Source organism: Podarcis cretensis (assembly GCF_951804945.1).
Source record: "Podarcis cretensis genome assembly, chromosome: 10".
Classification (NCBI taxonomy): Eukaryota; Metazoa; Chordata; class Lepidosauria; order Squamata; family Lacertidae; genus Podarcis; species Podarcis cretensis.
In genome coordinates this window covers 75,405,653-75,420,476 of record NC_137179.1, presented here as the reverse complement: position 1 = coordinate 75,420,476, position 14,824 = coordinate 75,405,653, and the positions used below count along the sequence as shown (strand labels likewise).

The 14,824-nt window shown below is 43.3% G+C and overlaps 1 long non-coding RNA gene across 2 annotated transcripts; it reads left to right on the top strand.

Annotated features, from left to right (window-relative positions):
* The first annotated feature begins 409 nt into the window (after positions 1 to 409).
* LOC307225696 lies at positions 410 to 12,693 on the top strand. 2 transcript variants are annotated; one of them, XR_013843138.1, is made up of 4 exons: positions 410 to 510; positions 11,964 to 12,086; positions 12,299 to 12,400; positions 12,521 to 12,693. It is a non-coding gene; the product is annotated as an uncharacterized lncRNA (long non-coding RNA). The 2 variants fall into 2 exon arrangements; XR_013843139.1 differs by having other exon boundaries at positions 12,299 to 12,693.
* Positions 12,694 to 14,824: the final 2,131 nt, after the last annotated feature.

The following is a 14,824-nucleotide window of genomic DNA, read 5'->3' as shown; positions in this document are numbered from 1 at the left end:
TGGGTTATTTGTGGGGCATAGGAATTCATTCATTCCCCCCCCGCAAAAAATATAGTCCGCCCTCCCCACTAGGTCTGAGGGACAGTGGACTGGCCCATGGCTGAAAAAGTTTGCTGACCCCTGCTCTACAGCAGCTGTTCTTGAAATTGTGCTGGGTGCACAAGGTAATCGCTGCAACCGCCATGAGAACAAGACAAAAAAATGAGTGGGGCTTACGAGAACAGGCTAGCTTACACTGAATGAGGGTGCAAAGTGTACAGCTCAACTATCTGAGTACACAGATTGTACACTTGTGCCTCTTATCCTAATACTGTAGGTACTCAGAATGTCATACCCAATGAGCATGCTCAGTCCTCCCTGGGCCTTTCTGAGGTCTGCCCCTCCCCCTTCCCCATATTTATTTTTATTTCCTCCAACCTGTGGCTCCTGCAAACCTTAAGATGTGCATGAATGGTGCATAGTTGGCATTGCGTGGACATAAGCTCCCAAAACGTTTTCTGAGTGTCCCAGGTAGGGAATAAGTTTGGGGGAAATTGAATTAAGGGGCAATCTTGGTTCCTGGGTAGACTATTAAATTGGGCTATTAAATTTAAGTTGACTTCAGATATGGTTTGGGGGTAACACGGGGGGAACTGAAGGAACTGAATGGATCTGGAACCAATCTTTTCAAAACAAACAACCTGTTTTGGTGTGAACTGATGTGGGGAGCAAATTAATTGTATAATTTGTCTGGGGTGGTTTGGACAGATAAATTGGTTGACTCACTTTATGTAACACTGGATGTCTAAACCTGTGTCTCAACCTGTAAATCAGCATTTGCAAATTTTATGTAAATATGTGTCCATGGCCCTATAGCCTAGGCCTTTTAAGTTCCCAGAGAGAGTTTCCTCTATGGCACTGCACTGCACTTCTTATCATAGGGGATCCTAGGCTGGGAGTATGTTATGGGTACAGAAACTTGAGCCTGATAAAAGACTGCCAAGCTGATAAGATTTAATGGAGCTGATGATGCATCAAAATGAGTTTGAAAAGTTTGAAAGCAAAGCCAGTCAACCCTAACACATCATGCATAGCTCTCTCAAATGAAGTCATGGATTCTTTGGTGGAAGTTACGACTGTTTAAAGCGGCATGATGCTATTTTAAATGTGCAGACAAAACCTTAGACGTTTCATGTATGCCATCTGTTTATTTTCAAACTCCCAATAACTCTCATAGTCGTTGTTGAAATGCAGTACAGCAGTTAAGTAGCTACTCATAGAAGATGAGGCTGCATCTTAAGCAGCAAAGAAGCTATGGAGGAAAAAGGAGGCCTGGGATTTTTATTTTTCCCTCAGCTAACTGCAATGCCATAAATCAATACAAAATGTCGGAAGTTGGAGGAGGTGAGATTGAAGAAATGTCCTTGAAAATCTGCAAGTCGAGTGAGCTAGACTGTAGCAAAATCTGATGCACAGATTATAGGCTTGATGACAGGGTGAGGGGCAGCGGTGACAGAAAGGGGCAGTGAGGTTAGATGGCAAGGAGTGACAGCATCTGTTTTCTCTCATGCCATTTTGACCTCATTTCTTCCTTTGCAACATGATAAATGGGCTCCTTCAGAGAAATTAACATGGGCACTGGAGTGCAGGAGATGGCACAGAAAATGTATCCAGAAATCCCAAAGTTCTTAGCTGCCTCCTCCTCCTCCTCCTCCTCCTCCTCCTTCTTCTTCTTCAGATTCATTTTTGTTTTTTAATGTGAGTTTGCTGTCAGATCTGTTCAGAATCACAGGCTGGTTTTGATTGGTTTGCTGATTTTGGATGCAATGGACAGACTGTAGGTTGTCTTGGTTGCCCCCTGCCATGGTGCTAGTCATTCTCCACCAGAAAACGGCTCAGCAAAGATGATTGCAAATAAGGACTAGAGGGCGTGCTCCAGCCCACAGAGAAGCATGCCTTTACAAAGATGGGCGCTTGCATTGTCTTTGTGGGTGGATGGATTTGTTTGTTTGTTTTGCAGTGGGGGACCAACAATGGAAAGCTGCCAGTTGAGTCTTCTAGACATACTGTATTCACTTGAGTCGAATGCGCCATCAAATCTCACGCACACCTCAGTTTTCAGAACTTTGAAACCAAAAAAAGTATTTGCTGGCAAATGTAAATGTTCCATTGAATCTAATGCACACCTTACTTTGCACAACGTAATTTGGCCAAAAAAGGTGAGCATTAGATTGGAGTAAATGTCTGCAGCCCTTTTCAGGGGTGGGACCTGATCCTCCTTCTAGATGCATCTGGCTGTGCTTCTCTGCCTGTGGCACTGTCAACATGCCGGAACACCAAAACTTAGTCTGCTATCCACCAAAGAATCGTGATTATCACCTTGCTCCCCTCTCCTCCTTACAGGTTGGATCCAGTTTTAGTCATGCTTAGAGTAAGCCAATGAGAAAAGTTAGTTGCAACTTACCTAGTGATGGGGGAGAACTTGATTTCAGTTTGCATTTAGAACCTAATTTACCAAAGTTGCACTTTACAAAAAAACATGAGAACTGAAACACAGCCATCCTTCAAAAGTCACACTTACTTGAATTTTGCAACACATTTCTCCAAATAAATGTTTACAAAAATACATATGTTGGAGGCAGGGGGGTGGGGAAGTGCCTAAAAATGCACTTATTAGTGAAAAAATATGGAAAATGCATTATATTAGGATAAATTACTTGCACTGATGCATGCATTAGTCAAAACTGCATACAAAAAGATGTGTATTAGAAAAAACAGACATTAACAACATGATATAAATAAAACACAAGAAGCTTTCAGTAATGAAGTCAAAAGAAAGATGGCAATTTTTCTTTTCATGTGCATTGTCTGTCTTTGTTGTTTAGAAAAATTAAAGTGTTTAAAAAAGACTTTAATAGGAGAAATGTGCACTAAAATGCTGAAGAAATTTCTTTCTTTTCTGGAAAATGACAAATTGCTGCTGAAATGTGGAGAACTGAGTTTCAGATTGCTAGGGTTGCCATATTTCAAAAAGGACTTGTCTCTGTCTGTCTCTCTCATAGCAGCTCCAGGGCCGCATCCACAGTCTCTTCTCCCACTCCCTCCTTTGAACTTTGCCTTCCATTCAGTGGCATATGCAAAGTGCAAAGCCTGCCACAGCTGTCTGCAGATGCTGATGAAGATTTTAGCTGTGACAGACACAATGGGAAATTGTTTAAATGAGCTGGAAAGAGCCACGTTAGCTTCGTCATGCTTGGTGGCCCCGTGGCAGGAAACGTCTCCAAGGCAGGCAAGCGTTAATCCGAAGACACAGATGCTGAGGGACAGAATCTGCACTCCTCCCATATGTTGGGTCCCTGCTGATAATTTAATGCGTTCATGTCAATTCCTAGTTATGATCTCGGAGAAGCAACATTAAATATGCTTGATTATTTTTGTGCATGATCTTCTGTAAATAAGCACGTCAATTTCTCGCTTTTTTTGTAATTATTTTTTTCAAAAATAATAATCAATCAAATAAGGATACAAAAATCAAACCACCATCTATCATTTATACTTCTAATAAAAACAACAAAAAACAGAAAAAGGAGTAACAAAAAAAGAAAAAAATACAAATCCAAATTACATCCTTTCATTTACTTCTTGGACCTCCTCACACCTCCCTTTTTGTATTCTATCTTAATTCATTATTTCAGCAAATTCTTCCCATACTTCACAATTTTTATTTAAATAATTTGTCTTAACAATCTGTCTCTCTTTCCCCCCCCATTAACTCAACATATCCTTTCCAACTTTTACTATATTCTGTTATTCAATATACCATTGATTTCTTTAACCTTATCTTTTGCTGCCAAGGAGTGTGGTGGAGTCTCCTTCTTTGGAGGTCTTTAAGCAGAGGCTTGACAACCATATGTCAGGAGTGCTCTGATGGTGTTTCCTGCTTGGCAGGGGGTTGGACTCGATGGCCCTTGTGGTCTCTTCCAACTCTATGATTCTATGATTCTATGAACCATAAAATTTCAAAATTTAAACCATATTTATGCATACCTCCTTCAAACCTTTCTACTAAAGCCAATTAATTCCTTTCCAACATATTCTAATATTTCATTAGTATCACACTAATTCCAAAAAGAAAGTATATAAAAAGAAATTCTCTTCTAATTAAATCCAACATCCCTTCTTCCTGGTTTCGGGTTATGTCAGTCCATTCTAACCATTACATCCTGTCCATCAATCTGGTGTTCTAATGTCCGAGGCTCTCAGGTCTCTTCTACGCCCCCTCTGCAGATTTTCTTGTTCTTGTTTGTACTTGCACTTTTCCCTGTCCCTTGTTGGTTTCTTTCGTAGTTTCTTCCCTCTCTCCTTGAGCAGAGGGTCTCCGGGGAATTCCAAACGGTAGTAATCTTTATTTTCTTTCATCAAGTTAGCCCATTCCCCAGAATCCCCCTCCCCTATTTTAATTTTGTTATCCAAAAAGTAGTTGTTCCAAAAGTAGCTGTCAACTTGTTTCACAGTCCCACCGGAGCTAAGAGCTTCCTTGACTCCAGGCACTTCCAGACACACTCCAAATTCAATCTTCCAATGTTGCGGCTTTTGGTCATGCAGGACTTTGAGTCTTTCCCTTTGTATCTTTTGAGGTGCAATCGCGACCTCTTCCATCTTCATTTGCCCTTGGACTTGCCTTATCAAGCCAGTTTCCTGCGTTAGTTGTTGTAGAATTTCCTTGTCTTTGTTTCCTGTTAGCTCATATTTACTGGCTACAGCAGTCATAAAGTCCAACTTTTCATTCATCAAGTTCATTTTCTCATGCAACTGCTGCAGCATAGCAATTGTTTTGCCAAGGGCAGACGTTAGAGCTTCCTCCCTGCACATTTCTGTTCAAGGTCAAATAGCTGGTCCCACAGTCTAATTCTCACAACTATAATGTTTCCCTGTGAACTGCAGCAACAAACTGACAAGCTCCCTCTAGGGGACACAGTTTCTAACGTCCATCTTTGAAAAGTATCCAACAAAGGGAAATTTACTTTCGATTTTCAAATACTTTGTTTCCTTAAAATACAAAAATGCAGAAAGCAGCGTTGAAGTTCATTTGTTTCTCTTTTTTAACTATCTGTCAAAAGTGTTCTGTTTTCAATCAATGGAGATCTCCAACCATTTCTGTCCTGACACCCCATCCCCAGGTTTGGGACGATAGAAACTTATATTCCTTTACTCTTTCTCTGCAGGATTAAATGGTCAAAGTTTTTTTCCCCCTTTTCCCCTGCTGTCAAGGGGGTTTTGTTGGTTATAAATGCAGGAAATTTCAATCTTTGGATCGATTTTCCAGGCTATTTAGCTTGCAAAATCTTTACTTCAGTCTGTTTACAAAAAGCGGAAGGCGGACTTCCTGTTTAGACCTTCCCGCTTCATTGCCTAATTCATAAATTTCATAGGTTTCTTAGTCAAATCTTCCGTTTTTACTCACGGGTACTTTAGAGTCCAATTGTCAGCAGGAAAAAGTCAGCGCTCTCCGGCGATGGCTGTGTGGCTTCCCTCCGTGAAAGTAGCAGTCAGTTCGCAGCACTGCGCTGCTCACCCCACTCCGCTCCGGAGCCCCAAAAAGGGGTTTCCCCGCGAGTGGGGGAGGCGCTCTTGGTGCTCTGCCGAACCCCACGTTCCCAGGCTTCTCCACCTGGGATTTCTAGCGGGTCCCCACCTTCGCCGCGGTGGGAAGACCCAGTTTCCACGGAGCCCGTTCCTCCAATCGGAGGAACTCCGCCATTCGCCAATGGCGCTAACCCAGAAGTCCCCCATCTTTCGAGGTTCTTTAAACCTCAAGACTTCCTTCCATCCCCTTCTACTGGTTCTTTACATCTTACATCATTCTCTGCATTTTGTTATCATTTTTATCCGCTTGTTACACCTTTACATTCTCTAATTCTTTACTACTTACAAGTGCTTAATCTAAACATGCCAATGTACCAACTTGTTTACAGTATTTCTGCACATACACAATAAATTTTCCCCATTCTTTTTTAAACTTCTCATTGTCAGTCTTTGAGTTTTGCCGTCAGCTTTGCCATTTCTGCTTAGTCCATCAGTTTTATTATGCCATTCTTCTATTGTTGGCAACTGTTCTTCTTTCCATCTTTGGGCTACAAGCACGTTAATTTCCAGGAACAAAGTTGTTGACCTTTTGGGGGAACATCTACCCCCCAAAAACTTTTTTTGGATTTTTACAGCATTTTTCTTTAAAAATTGCCCTAGTTTTCCTGGACATTTTGCCGATTAGGCAAAGATCCACCACAGGCCATTTTGACAGTCCAATTCCTGGACATGTCCTGGTTAGTCCAACGTTTGGCCTTTGATCTGAACAACAAGATTATAAATTATATGTTATTTCATGGTCAAATTGAAAATCTTACATTTATTATTGATTGATTGTTCAGCATATAAATGGTGTCTCACGCAACACATGCAAAAAGAAGGCGACTGCAAAGAGCTTATAATCTAAATTTCTGCACTGGAGGAAGACTACAGACAGATGGGAAGAAAGATGAAAGGGCAACAGACAAACCAGAGAGGAACATGACAAAGATAGTTACACGTCCGTTGATTTTGTTTGATCTAAGCACCAGTTATCTGACAGTATTGTGATTTTGCCAGCCTGTTTCTCTCCACCCTCCCAATACAAGCCAATCCCTAGAGGCCATGTGGGCTTCCACACTAGGGCTTGCCATGCTTCAGTTGCTCCCTTTTATAGGGTAGAGGGAGGTCCACACAAAATCACTGCCCATTTGTGACCCTCCTGTGTTTATTCCTTGCTTCTTTCATTTCCCCTCCAGCTGAGAGCACTTCCAGATGGGGGCTTCATATGATAAACAGTTTCACAATAGGTTCCTTGCAATAGCTTTTAATTTTTTTGATTTATCCCATTCCCCACCCCCACCCGAGAAGAGCAAGTTCAGATGAAATGGGAAATGTATGGATGCTACTAAAAAAAAATGCATGCACGAGGAGACCCTTCCCACAATAAACCCCTGTCTTGAATCACCCACGGAAACCCCCCTCTTTTTAAAAAATATACCTGTATGTTAGCACAGTCCTCACAGATGCTGACAGTCCTTAGCCTTAGCACTCCTGTCCTTTAAGAGGTGTGTAGTTTGGCTGGTACACTGACATTCGGGGGGGGGCAACGACACCACACCTCCTCACTTTCACCTGAGCACAACTTTGCCATTTCATTTCCAGTCACCACCTTTTCCAGGTACCTTCTGCCATGAAGACTGGTTGCTTAGGGCAAATGGGTCACTGGGTCTGACCAGCCTCAGCTGGGTACCACCTGCCTCCTTTCTTACATCCATCCATGGCATGGCCTCTGCTGGCAGCTTCCTTCTCTTTAGTCCGTGGAGACTAATACCACCCTTTGGCCCGTACTTCTAAAGCCAAAAGTAGCTTACTGCAAGGGATACCAGGAAGCAGGCGAGGAGGTTCTTGGTTCAAGCCGCAGCTGAAAGTGTTAGCTGTCAGTCTGGCAAAGTCTGGTGTTCATATTTTGTGTTCTAGGCTCAAATGCTTTGTGTGTGAGATAAACAGGTCTCATTCAATGTGTTCCTCACAAGCTCAGCAAAGGTTCTTAATGTGCCAAATCATGATTGGTACTTGTGACAAATCATTCAAATAACTTGTCCACCTGTGTTCAATTTTTGTTTCAGGGAGGTGGGAGATCTTATGGAAATATGATAATGCTCCTTTGTGCTGCTTTAAAGTCTTTGCCACAAAACCACTGAAACAGAGTGGCTGGGTGCATGAGCTCTGGGTGAGTAGCCCTTGGGCTGAGCAATAACAGCTTAGAAGCCATTTCATAATAAAATAGGTGATTTAGGAGCAGAACGTAATCTGAACGGTTATATTGCAGTATAAAGGTAAAGGGACCCCCGACCATTAGGTCCAGTCGTGGCCAACTCTGGGGTTGTGGCGCTCATCTCGCTTTATTGGCCAAGCTTCCGGGTCATGTGGCCAGCATGACTAAGCCGCTTCTGGCGAACCAGAGCAGTGCACGGAAACGGCATTTACCTTCCCGCTGAAGCCGTACCTATTTATCTACTTGCCCTTTGACATGCTTTTGAACTGCTAGGTTGGCAGGAGCAGGGACTGAGCAACGGGAGCTCACCCCGTCGCGGGGATTTGAACCACGACCTTCTGATTAGTAAGCCCTAGGCTCTGTGGTTTAGACCACAGCGCCACCCGCGTCCCTATACTGCAGTATATAATATGCATAAAGCCTGCATCCGCCTGTCTCAAGAGACAATGGAGTGTATCTTCGGGGATGAAATCAAACTGCTGTGTCAGCACCACCAAGAGACCTCCCTGGGACGCAGGCCTGGGCCGTGTGTCTGGAGGCCCTGGGCTGCCCAGATGTCAAGAGCCTACTCTTGGCCCTGCTTATGTGGTTGGAAGGAAAGCAGAGCAGTATGTTTGGCTTCTGGCTGCAGGAGTTGCTGAAAGGAAGCACACAAGGCACCGTCCAACTACCTTAGGGGACCAAAGGAGCCAACTCCTACGGACTGAGGTCTTCCCCCCAAAAAATTTTTTTGAGGGGGCTAGCCCCACCTCCCACATTGGTGGGCATTGCCATTCAAATGGTGTGCATGCACTGTGTCTGGTAATTGGTAATGTAGGGTGGTGCTTTCCTGGCTCCCCCCAATATTCTATTCAGGTTGGCACCCTTGTTAGAGACTCCACTCTGGATTTGTGTTGGGCTCCCTCCTTAGCCTTTTCTTTTCCTGAAGATATTCTGCATTGCAGCGGGAGTTTTCCTTCTCGTAGATAAGAGATTTCCTTCTCCCAGATGAGCTCCCTTCCCAGGTTGACGAGACCCATTTGCCCCTCGCTTCCATCTACAGCACCTGCAGAAACCGCCTTCTTGACTGTTGGACCCATTCTTGGTCTCGTCCACTCCATCTGCCAGAGCCTATGTTCACATGCAGGAGAAGCCCCTAACTCACTGGGGTTTGAGCCTCATTGGCTCCCCTCACCTGGTTTAGCCAGCCAGTGGAAGCCGTTCCCAGGGTGTGGCTGCTGTCTCATGCTGACAGCTTCTAGGAGCCAAAGGTGAGAGCTGAGTGCAGGATGGAGATCAAAAGCGGACAAACCAGCCCAGAAGAAGCATGACGTGTCCTCCACCAGATGGAGTACCCCTCCCCTAATGCCCTATGCACCCCTCATAAAGCTAATGTATGTCAAAAACATGTTTACAGTGGTACCTTGGTTTAAGAGTAGCTTTGCCTTGGAAGCAGAACATGTTTCGCTTCCTGTTGAGTGTGTTACATTTGTAAATTGCGTCCCCCGCTGCTATGGGAAAGCAGGCCTTGGTTTAAGAACGCTTTGGTTTAAGAATGGACTTCTGGAACAGATTAAGTTCATAAACCAAGGTACCACTGTAGTTCAATTCAGGCAACTGATCTTGAGTTGTATGTAGAGGAACTACTCTTTCCTCCATCAAATGTGACTTGCTTTTAAGGACTCTAAATCTGTGTGCAGTGGGGGAAAGGGCTTACACAGTGTCAGGAGAACTGACAAGCTGAAAAGGAAATTAAACGAAACAGGCTTTCTAAAGGAAACACAATCCAATTAAAGGCTTCTCTTTCAAAGTACCGAGTAGGATTTGAAAAGTAGATTTCTGAAAGTGTTAGCTGTCAGTCTGGCAAAATCTGATGCTCATCTGATGACCATTGGCTACTCTTACACACCAAGTCACCTACAGGCTGATTATCCAATAGACTGTTTTTCTCCTTAAATACACATCTATAGACACAAACCCTGAGAAAAATCGTAGATGGGGGCAAATTACTGAAAAGGAAAGTGTTAACCACCCCTCTCCCTGCCTCCCCCAGGCTGTGCTGTTCAAACTAGCAGCTTCTCAAGGCTGTATTTAGTTTCAGAAAAGAATTACAGGGTTGCATCTCTGTAGTTTGCCACTAAGAAAACAAAAGAAGAAAAGCTGTAAGATCTTTACTTGGGAAGGGAAGGCATTTTTGCCAGATGGGGTTTCAGGTGCTGTTTAAAGTAGGTCGAGGTGTGATGGAGCTAGTGATGGAGAAATCTGTCAACTTCAGTTCCTCCCAGGCTCTAATTTATTCAATCTTTAATTCAGTAATCAACATCTGTGTATGATTTTTTTTTAAAGTACTTATGAAAATTCACCAGCAATTCAGTGTCAATTTCTCATGCACATTTTCTGTGCAATTTTGCCCAACATATGCATTCTGTAAAGCGGTATCCCCTAATAGAATGCCCTGCAATATATGCATTTCTATGCAAGCTTCAGTCTAGTATACACATTTTACCCTACACATTACTTGGCTGGAGAACTGCACTGCAAAATCTGGATATTTGCAGATTCTGAGGGATGGCTGTGTCTTTTCAAAAAGTGCAAATTAGATATATTTGCCTTTAAACGCAAACTGAGTCTAATTTCTCTCTCATATGAATATGGAGCATATTCTAGAGAGGAGAAAGAAAGAGATATTCAACAAAACTAGTGACTTCCCACTCGCCCAACTTCAATGTTTATAACCCAGAGTACATACAATTGTGTTTTAAGATTCCACCATGTCTAATTTCATCCTCTCTAACTTGTTTTTTTTAATATGTTGTGCTATTTTCTTACATTTCAGACCCTGCTGTGGTCTTTGCATATGGGAAACAACATACAGACTTGAAAGGGTTTCTTTAAATATTCTAAATTTGCATCTTTAATCAGTGCAGTCAATTTTGCCATCTCTGCGTATTCCAGGATTTCCACCAGCCACTCTCCCTTTGAGGGTGTTTTCTCCTCCTTCCATTTCTGTACCCAGAGAATCCTTGCCACTGGAGTCATATACATAAATACTGCAGAGGCTTTCTTTGGGCTTTCGCTGTCTAGTCTCCCCAGCAGGAAGAATTCTGGCTTCTTGGGAAAATCCATTTTAATTTTAAAAATTATTTTCATTATATATCATGTCTTAATAGGCCTTTGCCTTCCTGCAGGTCCACCACATATGATAGAATTACCCCTCACAGGCCTTTACGTTTCCAACATTTGTTTGATACATTTTTGTACATTTGAGCTAGCTTCTTGGAGGTTAAATGCCATCTATACAGCATCTTGTAATAGTTTTTTAAAGCCATAACATGCTGTAAATTTCATTCCTGTTTTCCAAAGCTTTTCCCAAGCAGCCATATCTATATTATGTCCAACATCCTTAGCCCCAGGGCTTTTCATTCAGCTGAAGATCACAAGAAGGCAGGTGTGCACCATTGCCATTCCAAGAGAAGAAGGGAGGCATTAATGATGAGTTCTTGTACCTCTTTCTCAAGAAAAATAGCACTGCCTAGCTCACTTAATCATTATTTTAACCACTTCATCCATTGTTTCCCATGCTAACAGCAATTTGTACATTTTAGAAATTAATTTCTCATCATTTTCACATAAACCTACTTCAAAGGTTGACTTTTGCTCTGCAAATCCATTCTTTAAATCCTTTTTATAGATTTCGTTTAATTCATGATATTGGAACCAGATACCCATTAAGTTTTGCATTTCGTTGAACTTTTTAAGCTTACATTCATTGTCCTGAAAACTCTAGAAATCTCTATATAAAGTCCATTTGGGTTGCAGATTTTATTCTTTATGTGCCCAGGCCTCCATTGCTGATAACCATAAGGGAATTTTATGTTCCATCAGATTCCTTCATATATAACATAAAGAAAAGCTTTCTGCACTTTGCCTTTGTCACACCACAGATATGAATGCCACCCAAATCTTCTGTCAGATCCTCCCAAGTCCAATAATGTAGTATTTCTTAACGTCACCCACTCTTTTAACCAAGTTAATCAAGCTGCTTCGTGACGCAGTTTTAAATTAGGTAAGGCAAGACTTATTCTTTGGCATCTCTTAAATTCTTAAAACTTATTCTTGCCAAATAAATATAGTTATGTCTTTTTGCCATTGTTTAAAACAGGGAACCGCATTGATTACCAGCACAGTCTGAAAGAGAAACAGCATTTATTTTTGGTACTACATTCCTTTTGACGACCAGGATTCTACCCATCAGGGATTCTACCCATCCTTCTGCTCCATCTCTGTAAGTCTGCTATAACCGTATTCCATATTTTCACATAGTTGTTTTGAAATAGCACTGCATTTTTATTTGCCATCCCAGATATTTAACCTTCTTTTCAACCTTCAGCCCTGTCAAATCCTGTACTGTAATGTATATTTAAAAACTAAAACCTTAGTTTTGTCCTTATCAAAAGAAAAGCCATCTAATTGACCAAACTATTCTGTTTTCCCCAGAAGCCTTTCTGCAGCGCAAACTTGTTCTCAGGGAATTCAACGAGGACAAAGGCGGCAGGTGCTCTGTGCGAAAAGGGAACTGAGGACACCAAAGAGAACAAGGTAACCCAAACTTCCATGGTATACATTTCTGGAGCCTATACAAATGATAAAAACTAATCACTGTTGTTCTTTCCTTTTGCTGCTATTGTTGCACTGATTAATCTGCTTCTCTCCCACCAGAGAGGCTTGCCTGGCGCCATCATGACATGTCTTTAGGCTCCAGGCAAATCGTCCCTCTTTGCCCAGGCATTCAGCCATTAAATAATTTATGGCCTGTTAAATGGGGGCAGGGACTGCTTTTGTGATTATTTTATTATTATGCTATGTATTATAATGCTTTCTGTTATTTTTTAATCATATGCTCCACAAAATGTATTCTTCATATTGTGCACAGTCCCCCCCTCCGCAAGTATTTTTGAGGGGGCCAAGACCCCTCAATATACAAGGAGCATTTGACTCCACCCCGGCTCCTCACAGCACTGCAAGTGCAATGTCAGGGTGTTGTGTAACATTGCGCACGGACCCCCTCAAACCTCCTAAGGTGATTACGCCCCTGTGTGTCACACATCAAGACTGACCAGATATTTCTAGGATAAATGGAAGGGGGAGACTGGGGGCAGCTGCTTTTGCCTTTTTTAATGTAGAAGGGGAAATCCTCACCCCCCCAGGAAACTAAGGCATGATTTGCCAACCTATTTTTAGCACAGCTTGCACCCATGTAACCTACTTGGCTTATTTAGGTCTGCCTCTTGCATGCAGACTTGCATTGGGCTCTACCATCGCCATCGATCCCCGGCATTGAATGTGTTGGCCTAGTGTGGGGCTCCGAGGTGAGCTTGGCTGTCTGGCTGGTGTACCGGCCACCTAGCGCACCAGCAGCCACCCTGTCAGGCCTGCTGGAGGTGGTGGCCGGCTGGGCCTTGGAGTTCCCTAACCTATTGGTATTGGGGGACTTCAACATCCATGCTGATGCCACTCCCTCCTCACAGGCTCTGGACCTGGTGTCTTCCATGGCGACACTAGGGCTCTCCCAGTTTGTTTCGGGCCCCACACATCAAGCAGGCCACAAGCTGGATTTGATCTTTGGCGTAGGTATAGATGTGATCATGTCTCCTTCGATGAAGGTGCCGTGGTCTGATCACTACGCTCTGAAAGCCAGGATTGACTTTCCACCCCCACCCTGCTTAGGTGGCGAGCCGATTTGGGCTCGCCCGCAGAGGCTGATGGACCCTGATAGATTCCGCCAAGCCTTGCGGGACCTTGCTCCCCCTGGCGACTCATTGACTGAGCTTGTTGAGGGCTGGAATATCCAGCTCCTGGCAGCCATCGATGAGATCGCACCGAAGCGCCCTCTCCGACCCCGCAGAAACCGGGCTCCCTGGTTTACCGAGGAGCTCCGGAAAATGAAGCGGGACCTCAGATGGCTAGAGTGAGTATGGCAGGGTGCCCGTGACGGAGCCTCAAGAACATCTTATAGGGCTTTTATGAAAACCTACGAGATGGCGGTGAGGGCTGCTAAGAAGTCCTACTTCTCAGCCTCCATTGCATCCGCCAGCTCTCGCCCGGCGCAATTATTTAGTATAATCAGGTCTTTAACGTCCCTTGAGGGACAGCCAAATTTAAATAACAATTTGACACACAGCTGTGAGGCATTTGCGAGATTTTTTGCGGAGGTCTTGTTGCTCCGCCATGGCCTCCCTGCCAATTTGGATACAATAAAGGAACTGGAGGCCCCTCGACTGGCCTCGGGTCCAGTATTGGACCACTTTGACCGGATATCCCCAGCCGATGTGGACAGACTCCTCCAAGCTGGAAAGCCCACCACCTGTCCTCTCGACCCGTGCCCGTCTTGGCTGATTAGAGCGTGTCCAGACGAGGTGCGGGCCCTCCTGGGGGATATCATCAATTTGTCCCTTGGCACGGGGACATTCCCAGGGGAACTGAAGGAGGCAGTGGTGCGCCCACTCTTAAAGAAAACATCATTAGATCCTAAGACACAAGATTTACCCACTCTGGAAGAATGGCAGATGAAGGTGATAGACTATATGGGACTAGCAGAAATGACCGGCAGAATCCGAGACCAGGGAAAAGAGTCGGCGGAAGAAGACTGGAAGAAATTCAAAGACTATTTGCAGCGGCATTGCAAAATCAATGGACATTAGAGGGATGTTGGACAGAAATTAAGTGGTTACCAGCTGTAATGTAAAGGTTGAATAATAAGTTATAATAAGTTACAATAAGTTATAATAAGGATTTGCTGAGTTAAGAATTTGAATTGGAATACAAAAGGGGGAGGTGAGAGGAGGTCTGGGAAACAAGTTAATGGAAATAGGTAATGGAAATTATATTTGTTTTAACTGTTTTTTAATTTTGTATTTTTGTATTTTTGTCATTTTTTGTGCATTTTTGTGTGTTGTTTTTTGTTTTTTGTATTAATTTGGAAACTCTAATAAATATCTTAAAAAAAAGAAAGAAACTCAGGTG